This window comes from Siphateles boraxobius, unplaced genomic scaffold (genome assembly GCF_051911475.1).
Source record: "Siphateles boraxobius isolate OS27281-9 unplaced genomic scaffold, OSU_SipBor_1 259, whole genome shotgun sequence".
Taxonomy (NCBI): Eukaryota; Metazoa; Chordata; class Actinopteri; order Cypriniformes; family Leuciscidae; genus Siphateles; species Siphateles boraxobius.
In genome coordinates this window covers 231,394-252,253 of record NW_027508875.1, presented here as the reverse complement: position 1 = coordinate 252,253, position 20,860 = coordinate 231,394, and the positions used below count along the sequence as shown (strand labels likewise).

Genomic DNA, 20,860 nt, shown 5'->3' with positions numbered 1-20,860 from the left:
TAGTAGCTGGTGCTATAGATGGGTGTCACATACGCATCAAACCACCAGCAAGTGACGTCCAGTGCTATTTTAACCGGAAGCTTTACAATTCTGTCCAGCTGCAGGCCATCACTGACCACCAGGGGAAGTTCCTCGACATTTTTGTTGGGTATCCTGGGTCGGTGCACGATGCCAGGGTGCTGAAGAACAGCCCTGTGTACACTGGCCGCCTGTTTCCACCTGCAGGAAAGTGCATCCTTGGAGATGGTGGGTATCCTTGCCTGAGTGCGCCCATCTGCCTCATGACCCCATACAGAGAGCCTGTACAGAATGCTGTACAGGTTCGGTACAACAGGAAGCATTCTCGAGCACTGAACATCGTCGAGAGGGCCTTCGGGATGCTGAAAACACGATGGCGTTCCATTTTTTTCAAGGCCCTGGAAGTCAGCCCTACTTTTGTTGTTGTTGCATGTTGCACGGTGCTCCACAACCTCTGTCTTCTCAACGGGGACATAGTTGATCCAGAAGTTGCGGAGGATAACGATGACCCACCTGAACCCGGCAACACAGAAGCCAGCGCAGGAGAGCACGTGCGGGACAATCTCGCTGCAGCGGTGTCTGCACCAGGCAACTGTGTGCCTGCTCTTCATGAGCATGATTACCTGTGAAGACACTTCAACAGGTTAAGACACAAAAAATCAGTTCTTGTTCTCAGATTGACAGTGTTCCAGTTTGTCTATGTTAGTTATATTAGTTATGTAAATAGTTAGGTGTGTGTGTGTGGGCACAGCCCACAGGGTGCTGTGATGCGTACAGTGCAGTATTAGTAATTAGAGAGGTGCATGGCTATCTGTGTGCATCCCTATGGCTTACAGCTGCTGGACAAAGCCTCTCCATCACCAAGACTCCTGTCGGGCCTCCTAGCGGCTGCACATGGTAACTGGGGATAGTGCAGACCCAGGCTAATCGACAGGGGATCTCGGAGCTACAATGGTCCCTAGAGGTGACACACCAACCACTGGCACACTGCCTTAGGCGGTGTGTAAATTTGTACACCAAATCCTTAAAATTATTGCTACATATCACATATTTTAGCTTAATGTTGTACAAATGTTTTACTTCAAGTGGAAATCCAAAAATTACCCAAGGGGTAGAGTCCTCATCATGTACACATGTGTTGAAAGAAACATATTGAATTATTTTAAAGTGATGCCCTACAAATGAGATTGCTATTATCAAAGTCCCTTTAGATCTTTAAGATACTTGTGAAAGTTACCTTACTGAAGCTGCTGAAGTTCATTTTCTTTCATCATGATGACACTATAATCAAAATGTTTAAATACTTTTCCTTTTGGTGTTGCTTTAAGCTCTATAATACTACTTTATGCCAAAGTTAGGTGATTTTGTTTTAAGCTTTGTATTCTGTATCCATTTAAAAATTAAATACACGAAAATAAAGTAAATACACTGTTAACTGTCGCTGTAGATTTAGCAGCACAGTACTGTAAAAACCTACAGTACAATACTGCATTTCTATATTACAGTAAAATACCATAATTTGCATTGTATTCGTGGCATTTTTGTTTGAGCGGGAACATTTTACAGTACATTTTAGTGTTGCTGTAACCTGGCTGTAATATGCCAGGCAATAATACAGGGTTGCTGTAAACAGAGAGCGCGCGCGCCGCCTGACTGACGTCATAGCACAACTGCGGTGGTCACTCACTGGATGGATATCTTACTCTGCGGATATCTGGAAATTTGGTAAGTTAATTTTTACTTTTATAATAAGGTTTTAGGATTTTACGCTATAGTGTACATGGCTTTTAATGTGAAAAGACAATGGAAGTTTAGCCAGCGACGGTTGCGAAAACACAATCTGCTCTTTTACCCCGCTGCTTGTGCTGACATTTTCAAATCTAACTCCGTGAATTAACATTACCTTATGGTTTATTTCGAGCAAAACAGACTTGATGATTGTTGTAACGGTGGAAAGATATATCTAGGGGGTCTTTTGTGAGTTTTATTTAGTTTCTGTCGAGTTTTAATTAAATGTGTTTTACGATGGTCTGCGAGATAACATTGCTGCATTTGACATAGCCTAATGTTATACGGAGGACATACAAACAAGGTTTGAAGGATCTTTTAATAACAAAAATATCTAACTGTTATCTCTGTAGGGATGCTTTCCATAACATCCGAGCCTGTCAGTGGTAAAAACAAGCACTTATAATAGACATAACGTTATTTTGCTCAATCTGCGTTGCAGTCCGTTTCCCAGATGACGAACTTGATGATTTTATGATTTTACGAATATGATCAATACTGGACCAAATTGAATAAGTCGTTTAGACACAAAAACGCGTGAAAATCAGGCTTAAAAATACTGCACTTTCCTTTGCAACGCAAAATGAGTGATTTGGGCTTAGAGAGATTGGCTATTGGTACCAGTTTAGCCTCTTACTTCATTTCTATTTAGGCGGGAGACACAGTTATAATGATTATTATAATAGGGCCTAATTAAAAATATGAATAAAGGTATAAATTGTTGAAAAACGTCATTAGAGTTAACGTTAATGATCTATAAGGCAATAAAGACAAGTAAAATGCATGCCAAGAAAAGCAAGTTAGAATATATAGAGAGGTCAAGTGAAGCTTATTTTTTATTAACCTAACTTAGATGTATTGTAAGCTGATTTATGAGATATATGTCCTCAACAAGCAACACATAACAGTTAACTGAACAATATTTATTTTGATTTCTTACAGCTCTACAGTGTGGGCCAATTTCATTTGCAGCCTGGGAAGGAGTTTTCTGTAAGTATTAGCCATGTTAATACAATGGTTTAAACTAAAAGTTTTAAAATCTAAAGGTTAATTTTGTTTTTTTTATTAAATTGGCTGCTTTTGTTATTTCTACAGAATTTTCTTTTACAATTTCTCTCTTCCACTGTCTGTCTACTCATCTTTGGTACTGTGGCTAACAGGCTTTGTCATATGTGTTTTTGTGTGTCATGTCTTTTTCAGTTTTGGTCATCAGTCCAATTTTCACCAGGTTCCAGTACCACCTCAAAGTCCCAGCCAACCCTTGCACTTTTAAGAATTTTCAAACTTTTAAGTCACATATGTATCGACACCATGGCAAGGCAAGACTAATTTATTTGTCTAAACCAATCCTGAAGTTCACCCAAAAATTAAATTTGTCATCACTTACTCACCCTCATGTTGTTCCAAACCTGTATGAGTTTCTTTCTTCTGCTGAACACAAAAGAAGATATTTTGAAGAATGTTGGTAGAAGAATGTTGGTAATCCTCACACATTAAAGACTTTACAACTGACAATTAGCTACTGTAAATCCCTGGGAATTAAGTGTTTTGTAATAAAACTTGCTAAAACAGCACTACACAGTGAACTCACTAACAAAAAATGAAGAGAGAGTGTGTATCATTTGATTTCTTTAATACTATTATTTTTTGCAATTATTGCTAATAGCTGAAGGAATCTTTCCCCTCTCTCTTTTGTCTCCCTTTCTCTCTCTCTCATTTCTCAGTCTCTTCTTTCTTCTCTTTCTCTGGCCTCCTGTTCTAGCCTCTTCTCATGCTCTCGTCGCTCTCTTTCTTTAGTTTCCTCCTTTTCCTCCATCTCTCTCCATCGCCTCTCCTCCCTTTCAATGGCATCTTGTTCTCTTTCAGCTTCCCTCTCCTCCATCTCTCGGATCAGCTCCTCAACTTCTTTTCTTTTCCTCCCTACTCTTACACGCTCTGACCTCACTGAGGATGGAGAGGTAACAGCAACATCTGGGCCAGATGAGGCAATAAGGGTGGGTGGTGTGATGGAACATATCATTCGTTAAATTATTGCATTACAGGGCCAAACATGAGCATGATTCAATCATGACAGAATTCTCAATTTGGGGTGAACTATAATAATGAAAAAACTTACTTTTTATTTCTGTTTAAGGTTTTCCCTTTTTTTTTTTATCTGCGCAGCAGACATTTTGCGCTCTAGCCTCTGCTCTGTGATAAAAACTCTGCAATAAATGCACAGAAATCAAGCATATAAGGAATGCAGTAAGAGCTCGAGTAGAAATGTTTACATCTACAGCTAACTTACCATTGAATCTACAGCACTTGAAAAAAAAATACATATTACATTTGTCTTGTATGCTTACTCAAAACCTTTTTATTGCAGCATTTCGTTTTCAGGTGTAGAGGGCTTCATCAGCCTCTCTCCACTCAATCAGAACACGCGTGTGTTCATCAGCCCCTGCAACATCAACACAGGATTTAACATTAGTGATGAACCATGTCCATGGTCAATCTATTAATGTTACATGGACAAGCTGAGGTACACTTGTTAACAGTAACTTAGCTTGCTATGTACAGTTAGCCAACAAATATTTCATAATAACAACACAGGTAAAGGAGAAATAAGATCGTTGTAAAATAAAAAATAAAAGTTTTGTAACTATTTAATTTAACTGCGAAACAACGAACGTCTTTGTTGAAAGAAAACAGAGTTAACGTTAGCTAGCTGACAGGCATTAGCTCATTCTGTTCGGTAATAATAATAACGATAAAATTGTCATTTTGCAGCCAATTCGGAAAAATTGTGCCAGCGATTTTCATTATTTAAACGTTTAACAAGTCAATAGTTTACTTAGATGATGTTAAACAAACACAATTTAACCACAAAGAAACAAAAAGTGCTTATAGTACTTACACTTGAAAACTCCCGCGTCTGCGGTTTCCGCCATTTTCAAATATAACGACAACAACTCCTCTCCCGTGGCATCATGGGATAGTAAAGAGTCCATCGTATGTGCACTTCAGAATCTCGCCGGAAGTAGTAGGTCATCCGGGTACTTTGCGCCTACTATTTTTCGAATTCTATGAATTCGGACATACTACTCTGCTCGCGTACAGTTTTTCGCATACTATATAGTAGGGAAGTACGCGATTTCGGACGCAGCCTTAGTATTATTTTGTTTTGTAATACATTTGCATAATGCCCACCTTTGGTCTTAATTGGCTGAACAGCGTCTCTTAGCCCCGCCCTCAAGCACTTTGATGAGATTGATTCGGTAAAACCCACGCTAGGACTGCACAATAAATCTCAATGAAACTGCACGCGATTCTGCGCATCTCAGTGCAGCGGCTGATCGGTAGTAAATGCTCCATCTGGACACTAGAGGGCGTCTCACTCACACACACACACACGCCACATATCCATCTGAACACCAGAGGGTGTCTCTCTCACACACACACACACACACAATATATCCATCTGAACACCAGAGGGCGTCACACACACACACACACACACACAAGCACCCACACACACAATATATCCATCTGAACACCAGAGGGCGTCACACACACACACACACACACACACACACACACACAAACACACACTCACACACACAAGCACTCACACACACAAAAACAAAAAACAAAAAAAAATGCCACATATCCATCTGAACACCAGAGGGCGTCTCACACACACACACGACAAATATGACCCGCAGAAGAAGACAACACACGTCATTCCAGGAAATCTCTATCTGGCATCATCGCTGAAGCTGAATAAACAGAAGATTGAAATGCTTTGATTGATTAAACATGAGTAATAAACACACAACTGCATTATTCTGTGTCAGAAGCACATCATCTCACAGAAGTAGGAGTTCAACTGTCCTGATTAAGTGAGTTTGGAGTAAAAGCATGTTATTAATGCTGTCTTTTGTTGGACAAGAGGTTCATAAATGCTTCTCATGTTCGGAAATATGTTTGTCGCGTGTTGCTTTTTCAAATGTACATTATAAGAGACTCAAACTCACAGTGTTTCAGAGTGACCAGCATTTACAGAGCTGATCATCAATGACGAGCTGCGCATTACAAATAATCACAGCCTTTACGAGTTCAAAATCGTGATAAGCCAAATCGGTGTGAAAACATGGAAATTGCGATTAATCGTGCAGCTCTAACCCACGCCATCGTTACTATTCAGATTCAGATATGATAATGAGCAGTAGGTTTCTGACCAATCACAGGACACTGGGCCATCTGACCAATCACATAAGAGCAGCTCTCAGAAAGGCGGGGCTTAGAGAGACTGAATCCTTGATCGAAGTGTTTCAGACTATATATTATATATTACTATATTATTTTGACCTTAGATGCATGTACACCTATTGTATGAGACTCCAAAACAAAATCAGGAACCTTAAGAATAGCATAGGGGCACTTTAAAGGGTATTAAGCCATGCAAGATTTAATACCTGGGATTCACTTTAAAACATTATTTAACAAGCCGTTAATGTATGATGCATTGTTGTTCTTGACGTGATGTTATGATTGCACGTGATACTGATGTTTGATCATATTCTGCAGTATTTTCCCAAACTGCTTACTGCTTAAAACACATTCAACCTTTCTTTTCCACTAATCCTTCTTCCTGTAGGCAGTAGGACACCTCAGATGAAGCCATTTGCACACCTTGCCTCAGATGACATACAGCCATTTTTCTCCAGCCCACACCTTCCCAGGGAGCAGAAAGTTGCTTACAAGTCTGAATAATTAAAAGGAGAGCCACTCTGTCGACAGATGGGCAGCGTGGGCTGCAAGGTTAGCATGTGGCGACGTTGAACAGATCTACGACCCTGAAAATCAATGATTTGTTTCTCTGAGTTTGGCTCAAGCATAGACATGATTTCAGTGCAGGACTGACGCATGTAAGCTAAAATCCTTTTGTTTTTAATAATGACAAAAATGTGCATGTCAATCCAAAGGAAATCTGATGGTGATTGTTCACATGTTAACATGCTTGCTATATCAGTCTAGCTGATTGGACTGTGTGCTTTTCACTTTTTCAGTCCACTAGGCAGTTTTGCATCACAACCCTTGTGAAAATGAAGTGCACAAAAACACAATATTATATGAAACTGGTGTAATGTTAAATTCGACATATATGTTAACTGTGTTACATAGGGTGATGTATGCCTACTGTTACGTCCACATTCGCCTTGAGTTGTGACATTGGAAGGCATATTAACATGAAAGATTGTTGTGTTTCAGTGATTCATATTTCAAGAGACTTTGCTTTGAAGAAATATCTTTCCATGGGTTTTAAACACAATAGCTAAGGTAACACAATTGAAAATAATTATTAAGGGGGAAAAAGGCAACAATACACTGTTAAAAAATATATAATTTTTTCGAAGTTGTAAAAAAAAAAAAAAAATTATTGGGGTATGTCTTACCAGAAAATATTACTTCACAATGTCACGTTTAAATCAATGTTACCTGCCTTTTTTTTATTATTATTATTTGTTACTGAGTGAGAAAAAATTGTTTCACAGCACTTTTTTCATGTACCAACTGTACCAATAATATATATCTTTCTTTTTTCTTAAAAAAAAGGTTACATAAAAAAAAAAAAAAAATTTTTTTAAAAAATTAAAAAATAAAACAAAAATAAATAAAATAAAATAGATTATTTTCACTAGGTCTAACCACTGAAATGCTCCTTCACATTGACTGCTTGTGCTAAAAAAGCAAAAGCTTAGAGTTAGTGCTTGCAAGAGAACAAGAAATGATTGGTCAAATTAAAAGATTCTTTCAAAAACAGAGATTATTTTGCAACAAAATCACCTCTAATGCTTATCCATTGGTGCAACACAAATTATGTTTTGCCGTTGCTTACTGTTTATTTGTTTTGGTTCATTTGCATGTTATGTTTTCATTTAAATGTGTTGCGTGTCTTAATAACGACTGCTTTACTCAGAAGTCAGTGTTTTCCAGGTGCATTTCTTTGATCTGCTGATTTTTTTGCTGGTTTGTATGCAGCTAACATCTCTTGCTGAACCCTGTAATAAAAACAGTAATTGAAGTGCAGTAGTCTGCGTTCTTTAAACAATGATTCTGTCACTCTTCCAGACGTGTTCTTCTGCTGCTGAAGAAAAAACAGGCCCAGATATAGAAGAAAACCAGAAGTAACCTGCTCACTGATAAGGAATATCCAAACCACAGATGTGATGACTCGGTGGTTCTAGCATGTAGTTTCTCAGGAGGCGCGACGTATGTAATCACATTTTTCTTCTAGTAAGGCGAGGATGAAACTACCTCAAGGACAAAAGCATGATGCATGTGTTCCAGTCTGATGAGGAGAGATAGGGAATATCTTACTACAGAGATCTCTGTTCACTGCTGTCCTTGGACTCGCCATGAAGCTGAATGTGTTTCTGTTTAGGTAACGCTGTGATCGGCCCATCACACTCCTTTGTGAAATTATATATTTGCACAAATGCAAAACCTCCAATAGTTATTTCAGGATAAGGCAGAATCATAGTTGTGCCGATATTTTGTCTAAAACACCAACAGAAGCAGAAGCAACATTTCTGGACATGCAGTAGTATTGGACGCCGTGATTCATTTGAGGAGAAGAACTAACTGTTATAAATTACCACAGCACAGGAAAATTGAACAGTTTATATATTTTACGAACTATTGCTTATTTATAGATTATCCAATGGAATTAAAGGTTGGGTTAAGCGCTATTTTAAAAACGCTGTTTGAAAGTTGGTTGGACCGACACAACACACGAATAGACAGTCAGCATTAGGGTTCGTATTATGGTGAAGGACAGGGTTATTTAAAGGTACTTCATCTTGTTTCTTTTATTTGCTTAATCAGCATGAACTGGAAGTTGCACTCGTCTTTTCTTCCCTATTGTGCCGTATATTTAAATGAAACGGCTTCTGGAACAAGAACAAATGTGGGCGGGGCTTGATTTTGTCCGTGAGGAATTGATTGGATGGTTGGATGGTTGTGGTTTGGTGGATCTCATGTGAGTGACAGGTTGCTCCGCCCTTGTGAAAAGAAAAAAAAGAAAAGAAAAGAAAAGAATAGAAAAGAAAGCAAAGAAGTCATTGCAAGAGGGATGGAAGGTTATTCTGATTCAAGATGACCAGGAACATGAATTTAAAACAATATTGATATGGACTGATAAATCATTTACAATACATACTGCAACATTCCATGAAGAAACATGAATTGCGATTTTATGATGTAAAATTCATCACACATCGATTTAAACCAGATGGACAAATCCGGTTATCGGGTTATTAAAGCTTGTGATTTTGTTAGGACATCTAACTAAGTATGAACAACAATTCTTCAGCATTTATTAATCTTTGTCAACATTTACTAATATTATTGTATTTGTTAACATTAGTTAATGCACTGTGAACTAACATGAACAAACAATTAATGAGCAGTTGTATTTTTATTAACTAATGTTAACAAATATGAACAAATACAGTATCAAATGTGTTGCTCATGGTTAGTTAATGTTAGTTAAAACATAAATTAATGTTAAAAAATTAAACTTCATTTCAAAGTGTTACCGTTTTAATATATTATACATTAAATTAAGAATTTGTTAGGTGTCATACATCATTTCAGATAAACCATTCAAATTGGCAATACACAGAATATAAATGCATTGCAGCATGGTGTTCCTTTTGTGTTCTACTTGACATGTATCAAGTATCAGTTTAAATGGATAGTTCACCCAAAAATTTTAATTAGCCCATGATAATGACAAAAGCAGCTGAAACATTGTGCTTTTGTCATTATGATGAATGTCCATGGGACTCTTTAGGCTCCAATAAAGGACATAAGAGCGTGAAAATAATCCATATGACTCAATCTGAACAGATATTTAATTAAATCAAAACATTGATCAATGCACTGACTTTCATCATATGGATAAAAATAGCTAAACATTCTTCAAAACAACTACTTTTATGTTCAACAGAAGAAAGAAAGTCATAAAGGTTTGGAAAACACGTTTGGAAAGTCATACAGGCTTTGTACAACATGAAGAAAGTCATGGTTTGTAAATGATGACAGAATTTTCACATTTGGGTAACACTTACTCTCTCTCACGCCATCCTAGGTGTATATGACGTTATTCTATCAGACAAATACAATCAGAGTTATATTTTAAAAAATGTGTCCCACTTTATATTAAGCGGTTTTAGGTACCCGTATCACACACACCTGACCCTAACCATACCTGTATCACACACGCCTGACCCAAACCTTACCAGTATCACACACACCTGACCCTAACCTTACCCGTATCACACACACCTGACCCTAACCTTACCCGTATCACACACACCTGACCCTAACCGTACCCGTATCACACACGCCTGACCCTAACCTTACCCGTATCACACACGCCTGACCCTAACCTTACCCGTATCACACACGCCTGACCCCAACCTTACCCGTATCACACACACCTGACCCTAGCCATACCTGTATCACACACGCCTGACCCTAACCTTACCCGTATCACACACACGTGACACCTAACCTTACCCGTATCACACACACCTGACCCTAACCTTACCCGTATCACACACACCTGACCCTAACCTTACCCATATCACACACACCTGACCCTAACCTTACCAGTATCACACACACCTGACCCTAACCTTACCCGTATCACACACACCTGACCCTAACCTTACCCGTATCACACACACCTGACCCTAACCTTACCCGTATCACACACGCCAGTGGCTCAGTGGTTCATGTAGGTTGTCTACAAACCGAAAGGTTGGTGGTTCAATCCCTGGTTCCACCTGACCAAGTGTCGAGGTGTCCATGAGCAAGACACCTAACCCCAACTGCTCCCAACGAGCTGGGTGGCGCCTTGCATGGCTGACACCGCCGTCGGTGTATGAATGTGTGTATGAATGGGGTAATGTGAGGCAAATATGTAAAGCGCTTTGGAGGCCATTCGGTCTGTGAAAGTGCTATATAAATGCAGTCCATTTACCATTTATATGTTGTGTGTCAAGTTCAAGAGTTAATGAGGCGATTTACACCTCTATTGGCGTAAATCTGTAATGAATAGTCCATTGAAGGCAAGTTGAAGTGAGAGCCCAAATGCAGCTTTATTTCTAAAACGTAATCAAATATAAAACAAAAGCATGGCGTGGCATGAACTCAAAAACATAAACAAGAACATGGACAGGACTTTCCAACAGTGGTTACATGAAAACATTCAATACTAGACAAAGACAAAGGGCAAACATGAGGGCTTAATTACACAACACTAACGACTAGATAAGGGATACCTGTGAACAATGAAACAATGAACAATTGACAACATGACACATCAGAGGAGGGAACAAATGGCAGGATCACATGGCTTGAACAAGGGATCACATGACATACATGAAACAGGAACAAGGAACAAAACGTGACAGAATCTAGTTATTTTAGTCGATAAGGTTTAAATATGGATATTTGTCTTACACGAGTGCATCACTTCTCTCCAGAAGGGCTTTATTAACCTTTATTAAAGATGTGTGGATTACTTTAATCATGAATATATGCACATTGATGGACTTGATGGAACACAGACAAACAGCCATTCACTACCATTATAAAGCTTGGAAAAGCCAGGACTTTTTTTCTTAATATAACTGATTGTATTCGTCTGAAAGTAGAATGTCATATACACCTACGGTGTCTTGAGGGTGAGTAAATCATGGGTTAGTTTTCATTTTTGGGTGAACTATCTCTTTAATTTATCTATAATACTTTCAGGTGGGGGAAAAAATGCATGTGGATTGTCACCTGTTCAGCTTTCTGCCTGTGCCCAAAAACCAAAGAAGAGGAAACCAGCTAACACAACTCTGTCTACAGCAGGTGGCCCATTCAAAGTGCTGGAAGAAATTCTTTGATTCATTTGGCACTTTCAAGGACCATTACACGCCTATGTGTATCATTCCCCCTACAGAGATCAGAATTCAAGGGTATTCAGGGAAAAAAATTCAATCAGTTTGCATATTAACATAATTGAAATGCACGACTGCTTTGTGTTTTCCTTAACATGTACATAATCTACTATCTGCACCATCTGCACTTCTGAAAAATAACACCAAATGTTCTTTTAAAGCACAATCCTGTGTGTTCATTTTGGTAACTTTATTTCGATAGTCCACTTTAGACATTCTACTGACTATAAGTAACTTTGCATCTACATGTTATTCTACTAACCCTAATCCTGATTTAACAGTCTACTAATGAGAGTTAGTTGACATAGTTACTTATAGTTCGGAGAATGTCTAAAGTTGACCATAGAAATATAGATTTTTAACAAACATGGTCACCTTGACATTAACTCGGCGTTAATGCTTATTTACAGAAGTTATTAGCAAATTATTTCTTAAAGTGTCACGACTTTTACTGAGAGTGACAGAAACCCTCTGGCCTTGCAGGGCGAGTCACGTCCTTCACATTTACAGGATCCTATTCAAAACACATTTACAGCGTCCCCAACATTTAGCCCCATATTGCTGAGCTCCGCGGTTTTTTTGAGGAACAAATAAGGCAGAGGAATTAGTCACCTTGTGCTTTGTCAGACTGATGTAGTGTTCTTAATTGGTGTTGGGCCTTCTGGGCTCGGGCTCAGTCAAACGGGGAGAGCTCGACCCAGAGTTGTGCCCCGCAAGGTCGGCCCGCCCTCACCGTCATGTCCGGCCAATAGTCCCATACATCACCCGAGACAGACTGAAAATTAATGCCACCAGAATTCGCAGAGCTCTCGCAGTGCAGCTGGAGCTCTTATCACACGCATCACAAATGCACGTTCGAATGCTTTCGAAATTCACTTAAAGTCCTTTAGACAGAGACAGCACGGGCTATGTTGCTTTGTGCGAAAAGCAAATATGGAACAGCTGCAAGAAAATACGCCTTGAGAGAATGTACAATGTTATAAACCACAGATTGCCACGTTTCCACAGAAAGTTTGCAGTTGCTGACTTCATTAGTTACACTATTCAGTTAAAGGGATAGTTCACCCAAAAATGAAAATTAGCCCATGATTTACTCACCCTCAAGCCATCCTAGGTGTATATGACATTCTTCTTTCCGACGAATACAATTAGAGTTATATTAAGAAATGTCCTGACTCTTCCAAGCTTAATAATGGCAGTGAATGGCCGCTTCTGTTTTAAAGTCCATAAAAGTGAATCTATCCATCATAAAAGTGCATCTATCCATGATAAAAGTGCATCTATCCATCATAAAAGTGCATCTATCCATGATAAAAGTGCATCTATCCATCATAATAGTGCATCTATCCATGATAAAAGTGCATCTATCCATCATAATAGTGCATCTATCCATCATAAAATAGCATATATCCATCATAAAGTCATCTATCCATCATAAAAGTACATCTATCCATCATAAACGTGCATCTATCCATCATAAAAGTGCATATATCCATCATAAAAGTGCATCCATCATAAAAGTGCATCGATCCATCATAAAAGTACATATATCCATCATAAAAGTGCATCAATCCATCATAAAAGTACATCTATCCATCTTAAAAGTGCATATATCCATCATAAAATTGCATCTATACATCTTAAAAGTGCATCTATCCGTCATAAAAGTATATATATATCCATCATAAAAGTGCATCTGTCCATCGAAAAAGTGCATATATCCATAATAAAAGTGCATCTATCCATCATAAAAGTGCATCTATCCATCATAAAAGTGCATATATCCATCATAAAAGTGCATCTATCCATCTTAAAAGTGCATCTATGCATCATAAAAGTACATATATCCATTATAAAAGTGCATCTATCCATCATAAAAGTGCATAAATCCATCATAAAAGAGCATCTATCCATCATAAAAGTGATTTTATCTATCATAAAAGTGCATCTATCCATCATAAAAGTGCATCTATCTAAACCAGGGGTAGGCAAGTTCGGTCCTAGAGAGCCGCTGTCCTGCATAATTTAGTTCCAACCCTAATCAAACACTCCTGAACAAGCTAATCAATGTCTTCAGGATTACTAAGGCTATAGGCAGGTGAGGTTTTTTTCAGTGTTGGAGCCAAATTCTGCAGGACAGCGGCTCTCTAGGACTGAACTTCCCTACCCCCGATCTAAACGAACTCCACAGGCACCGGGGGGTTAATATAGGCCTTCTGAAGCGAAACAATGCATTTGTGTATGAAAAATATACATATATTCATATTTAAAACTTTTTAAAGTAAAATAACTAGCTTCTGGTCAAACGAGCATACGGATTCCACTTAAGTGTAAAGCTCTACTTATGCGAGTAAGCGATGCCCTGCTGATGTTTACTCTAGTTCTGACGTCATAAGAGCAGTGCAGCTGGAGCTCTTATCAGACACATCAAAAAAAATGCACGTTCAAATACTTTCAAATCCACTTAAAGTCCTTTAAACAGCGACAGCACGGGCCATGTTGCATTGTGCAAAAAGCAAATATGGAACAGCTGCGAGAAAATACGCATTGAGCGAAAGTACAACATACAGATTGTCACGTTTTCACCCAAAGTTTGCAGTTACTGACTCCATTAATAACTACACCAGTCAGTTAAGTTTTGTTAGAGACAGGTGAGATGAATGTGCTTGGTTTTGCAGTCATTCAAGTATTTCAAGTGGCACAATTAAGCTGGTAAGGGTATGAATGATAAATCTGTTTTTATTCAATCCCAATAATATCCGTATCTAGAAGGCAAACATATCCTTTTTCCACAGTGTTCATGTTCTACATCTGAGTTATGTTATGTTACTTTTCAGCGTGCCATCTGCAGATGATCATTCTCAGGAAACAGTGCCATGTGTGTCTCTAGGGAAGACAATTGGTTTTTAGTTAAAAGTCTTTGGTTAACACAAGCTCAAGATTTGTTCACATGTTATGTGTGATGGTTTAAAAGCTGTTCTCTTAAGAGAGGTTCTCTCGTATTGCGTAAGTTGCTTACGCTACGGGTAAAGTCATCTTTTCTCGAGATATTGAAGCCAAACATTATCCTTAATTTTTCATATATTGTCAACGCAGTGCAGCAGCCAACAGACCTAGAGCAGGCTATCGTGCATGCCCATTGGCTGCCCTGCGGCAACTGCTGCAGCCTACCACTGAGCCTCGCATGTGGCGTTGTGCCCACTATGCGTCACAGCCCGCCAAAATGGGGGTGGCTTAGCGTATAAAAGTCAGGCTCGGGGGCTGCATCACTGATTTCATCATCTTCAGCGAAGCTCTCCGCATCGCTGGACTCTGAGAGAAGCCATCCGCCGTCGAAACTAGCAACCAGCACGCAGAGGAAAGCGCCTGAAGAAGCGGGCCGTCTTCGCCACCTTCAGCCTTCCGTGCCTGCTACTCCATCTGGCGTCGAGTATCTTTTAAGTGCTTTTGCCTTCTGTGAGTGTTCACCGTTGCGACACTCACTCTCTCTCTGAAAGAGCGCAAGCGTTTTTGTCAAAATGCCTCGCCTTTCATGCGGCTCGTGCAGAGCCCCGCTCAGCGCCGGAGACCGCCATGTGATTTGCGCTCTCTGCCTGGGCCCAGACCACGCAGCCCTTGCCATAGATTCCGGAGGCTGCGTCCACTGTGAAGCGCTTCCGCTGTCGACCCTGCGGCTCGACTCGAGGCCTTCACCACAGACGCTGTCACTCCGCCCTCTGTACCGCGCAAGAAGAAGCGCCGTTCACAGAGGATACCGGAGCCTGAGGTCACAGTGAAGTGCTCGCCGGATTGCATCCTGCCAGCCTCCCTCTCTCCTTCTCCGCCCCTCCCGGACGCGCAGCTGCCGGCTTCGGCCCTCACTGCCTCCGCCTCAGGGGACGAAGCTGAAGGAATCGACCCAGGTGACAGCTGCTCTATCCTGGCATCAGACAGCGAGGAGTGGTCGAGTTCTCATCACTCCGCCTCCTCCTCGATCCAGGAATCCAGCAGGACTCGGGCTGACATGGACGCTGAGCTCATGCGCCTCCTGTTGAAGGCCGTCTACCAACTCGGCCTGGATTGGTCACCGCCTAAGGAGCCCGCGCTCAATAGACTCGTGGGCTGTTTCCTCCACAGCCGCCGCCCACCGCCCGTTTCCAGATCTGCGCCATTTCTGCCAGAGCTTCATACTGAGCTTTCAAAATCGTGGAACGCACCATTCTCCGCGAGTCTCCACTCACATGTCTCCTCGGCGCACTCCCAAGTGGACGGCGCTGCCGAGAAGGGGTACAAAGCTATCCCCCCAGTGGAGGCGGTGGTCGCAGCGCACCTTTGTCTGCCCTCTGCGAGATGGCACTCAAAGTTTGCCCTCCCGTCTAAAGCCTGTAGGACCACCTCTACCCTTGTCGGCCGTGCGTTCGCCGCCGCCGGAAAAGCTGCTTCCGCCCTGCACTCGATGACTGTGCTGCAGATCCTTCAAGCTGATCTCCTCCGTGAATGGGACGAGAAAAGTAAGGACCCAGCCGCCATCACGGATTTGAGGAGTGCGACGGATCTTTCCCTTCGTGCTACAAAATCCGCGGCTCAGGCGATCGGGAGATGCATGGCCTCGCTTACCGTCACAGAGAGGCACCTCTGGTTGACACTTGCTGGTATGAGGGAGTCTCAGCGCTCCGCGTTTCTCGAGTGAGTTCACTAGTGTAACAGCGCAGCGCTTCTGTGTTGTTCGTCACACGTAGGCTCACTATTGTCCGACGCTGGTCATGTGTGTGATGCGTGTGACGTATAGCAGCGCTTCTGTGTTGTACATCACACGCATCACACACATGACCGGCGTCGGCAAATAGTGAGCCTACATGTGACGTACAACACAGAAGCGCTGCGCTGTTACACTAGTGAACTGACTCGAGACCCACAGAGAAGGAAATGAATAGTTGAATAAAGTCGTTATTTTTGTTTTGTTTACACACAAAAAGTATTCCCGTCGCTTGATAAACTTAAGATTGAGCCACTGTAGTCACTTGGACTATTTTAATGATGTCTTTAATAACTTTTCGGGGAACAAGTGTCAATCCCTTAAGAAGAGAAGTGATCCAGCTCTCAGACTTAATCAAAAATATCTTAATTTGTGTTCCGAAGATGAACGAAGGTCTTACGGGGTTGAACAACATAAGGGTGAGTAATTACTGACAGAATTTTCATTTTTGGGTGAACTATCCCTTTAAACTTCATCACACTGAACAGGTTAAACTCTTCTACTCACTAGTCGCTTTCACAGCCTTGATGAGTTTTGACTTTTGTTAGTTACAGACCCTATTTTCTGCACTAATCCAAAGCCAATTTAAAAATCCTGGAGCACTAACCACCCAGAACACTGACAAACACTCAATCAAAACTGTGGTGGTGAGTTTTGCATGGGCAAAGTGTTGTTTTATAGTATAATACTTAAATGGAACATATAATGTGTTATAATTCAAAATCTATTAAACAAAAGTCAAGAAAGTAATATGTTAGTATAGTTCACCATTAAAATAAACTAATTAGAATAATTCCCTTGTCTGCAATTAACCACTGGGTACTAAAAATACGGTTCTTTACGTCAGTCAAGAGGGTCATTAGATTTCATTATACTATCATTATTGGTTTAAATATGGATAGCTTGTTAACTATTAATATTATTTTCCAGTGTGTTGCTTTGAAAATCCCCATTGCATTTGTAATTTCAGCTTAAATTTCATCACTCTCCTCCCTTTCTCAACCATTTGCTTAACAAGATTTTCACAGACGTTATTGACGATGGAAATTCAATCAGCTCATATTTCTTGGCTGTACATCTGTGTCCACAGCTTTGCTGATTTGTTGATAGTCTGACATCATCCTGCTATGGTGGAACAATTAATGAATATGGTGGGTGAAAGAATTTCTGATATATTTGTACTAAGAAGAACTCACAATTCCCCCAGAACAATTCCAAACCCAGAGCACTTCAGATCAATCTCAAACTAGCTGGACTGAAACATACTGGCAATTCTCCAGCACCTAAAAGTCACAGTTATATTATATTATATTTAACTTATATTACAAAGTTACAAAGGTTGCATCATGGAAAATTCATTGCTTTGTAAGGTAAACTTTCTGAACTGAAAACTTGAGTAAAACCCATGCACATATAAGACAACTTGTAGGATGTGTATGTTCAGGATAGCATGCACCAGCCGAGCGTATGCCATGAAGATGAATGGGTAAACGCAAGTAGGATAAAAGCTTTTTCTCAGTATCAGACCTCTTTGGAAGCAAAGCACTTTTATTCTTTTTACATTTTAAATGTTTTAAAATGTAAAAGTTTATCATTTATCATTAATATATAGGGATTTTTTTCCCCTAAAGGATTAGACTCTAAGTGAACTTATTATGCCCCTTTTAGGTCTCAGGTGTCCATGGAATAAGTATGTGAATTTTCAGCTCAAAATACCCCACAGATAAGGTATTACACCATGTTATAAATGCCCATTTTTGAGTGGGAGGAAAAACATACTGTTTCCGTACATGTATCTTTAAATGCAAATGAGCTGCTGCCCCGCCCCCTTTCCAGAAGAAGGCGGAGCCTGTACAGCTCATGCCTCAGATACTCTGCCAAAACCTAAACAAATAAACATCTGTTTGGTTTTGATTATCATCTCAATCACGGTCAGGCTCACGTTACATTGCAGTTCTTCATCATCATAAAAGTGTATTTTCTGCATGCATTTTACAGCCATATCAGTCTAAACTTCTGATATATGGTTTTCTGAGCGCACACACCCGAATCACGCACACAGAAAGCAGAACATCAGACGGCACATCACTTGAGTATAAACTGAGTTATCTTTGTGCTTAAATTGTCAAATACAGACAAGGTTATGTCAAAACACAGCAAGTTCACAAACACTGTCAGTTATGTCTGTGAACGTAAACAACATGGAAAGAAATTGCATGTTAATTCGATCTATGTATTAAAGTGAAAGCAGCATAATATACACGTATCGTAGGGTGAACTCAAAAGCAAAGAAGAGCTGGATCCAAATGCAGTGTTTCTTTGTCAAAAATAAACATAAACAAATCAAACATGAAGGCCAGAGAACCATGAACATAATGAATGCACCAAACACATACAACCCCAAATCAGAAAAAGTTGGGACATTTTGTAAAATGGAATAAATTCAAGAATCTGTGATTTGTTCATTCTATTTAACCTTTTATTAGGTGACAAACGTACAAAGAAATGTTTTCCAATGTTTTCACTGACCAACATAATTGTATTTTATGAATATGAACAAATTTTGATTTTGATGGCTGCAACACACCCCAAAAAAGTTGGGACAGAGACCAAATAAAAGTGAAAAGATTATCCAAATTAGATTATCCAACTCTTTTGAAACAGTCCACAATGAGCAGGTGAATTGGTAATAGTTGAGGGTATCGTGTTTGGGTGTAAAAGTGCTTCTCAGTCATGGCTCATCACTTTGTGCCAAATATCTTGAGAGAATTGTCAAACAATTAAAAAATCACATTTCTGAATGCAAGGTTGCAAAGAATTTATGCCTTTCATCATCTTCCATACATAATATTGTCACAAGATTCAGGGAATCCAGAGAAATCTCAGTCTGTGTTGGGTAAGGCAGTAGACCTCTGTTGAATGTGCGTGACCTTTGAGCCCTCAGATGGCATTGCACAAGATACCATCATGCTACTCTGTCAAATACAGCCATATGTGCTCAGGAGGAATTTGGAAAACCGTTTTCACTGAACACAGTCTGACTCTGCATTAAGAAATGCCACTTAAATCTCTGATACGCAAGGAGAAAGCTTTACATCAGTTCTATGTGGAGATGCCGGCGAGTTCTCTGGGCCTGAGCTCATCTCAGATGGTCTAGAAGACAGTGGACATGTGTGCTGTGGTCAGATGAGTCCATGTTTCAGCTTGTTTCTGGGAGAAAATGGACATCGAGTTCTCAGTCCCAAAGACGTAAGGGACCAACCAGACTTTCACCAGCGACAGGTGCAAAAGCAAACATCTTCTCTGGTATTGAGGTGCATCAGTGCAAACGGTATGGGTAACTTGCATTATTGTGAAGATACCATTGACATGGAGGCATGTATTTGGATCGTACAGAGACATAAACTGCCATCAAGATGACATCTTTCCTGGGAAGCAAGACAATGCCAAGCCTCATTCTGCACATGCTAAAACTGAGTCGTTTCTAGACACTCTGCACCATAGAAGGGATTTGCCTCCTGTTTACTGCAGTCCAGATATGTCTCTTATGGAAAATGTATGACCCATCATGAAAAGGAGAATCAGGCAACTTAAAACGTATTTTAAGAGCCTGTCTTGTATCAGACAAGATTGGGCAAATATTCCACTAGCAAAACTCCAACAATTAGTATCCTCAAATCCCAAATGATTAAAAAGTGTAATTAAAAGGAAAGGTGATGTGACACAGTGGTGAACATGTCTCTGTGCCAACTTTTTTGGGGTGTGTTTCAGCCATCAAAATCAAAGTGTGTTCATATTTACAAAATACAATTATGTTGGTCAGTGAAAACATTGGAAAACTTTTCTTTGTACTTTTGTCAGCTAATAAAAGGTTAAATAGAATGAACAAATCACAGAATCTTGATTTTATTGCATTTTAGAAAATGTCCCAACTTTTTCTGATTTGGGGTTGTAAAATAGGAACAAGACTCGATAAAGAACACAAGAAAATCATTCCCTGCTGTTGATTGAATAACTTCAGTGTGTACACATGTAGTGTAATCACTTACTACGCCGGAGCTCGGAACAGCTGTGCGAATATTCCAGTATATTTAACAGGTCTGGTACCTTATTGATGAACATGATTTGTAGTTTGTGAGTAAAGCTGCAAAGTCTTCCATCAAAGTCAGTTCCCTCCGTAATAATCTTCTGATATGCGCAGCACAATCAAGTGAAAATCGCTGAGCAGCAAAAATGATACATCTATGAGGCAGTCTATCAGCAAAATCACTTTTCTTCCTGTTTTCTTCAACAACAAAAAAATGCAACGTCAATGACG

At 39.9% G+C, this 20,860-nt stretch overlaps 1 long non-coding RNA gene across 1 annotated transcript; it reads right to left on the bottom strand.

The window, feature by feature from the left end:
- Positions 1–3,610: 3,610 nt before the first annotated feature.
- On the bottom strand, positions 3,611–4,282 carry LOC143751436 (uncharacterized). Its single transcript, XR_013207213.1, has 2 exons — positions 4,216–4,282; positions 3,611–3,726 (listed from the first exon to the last, which is right to left on the bottom strand). It is a non-coding gene; the product is annotated as an uncharacterized LOC143751436 (long non-coding RNA).
- Between the last annotated feature and the right edge of the window lie 16,578 nt (positions 4,283–20,860).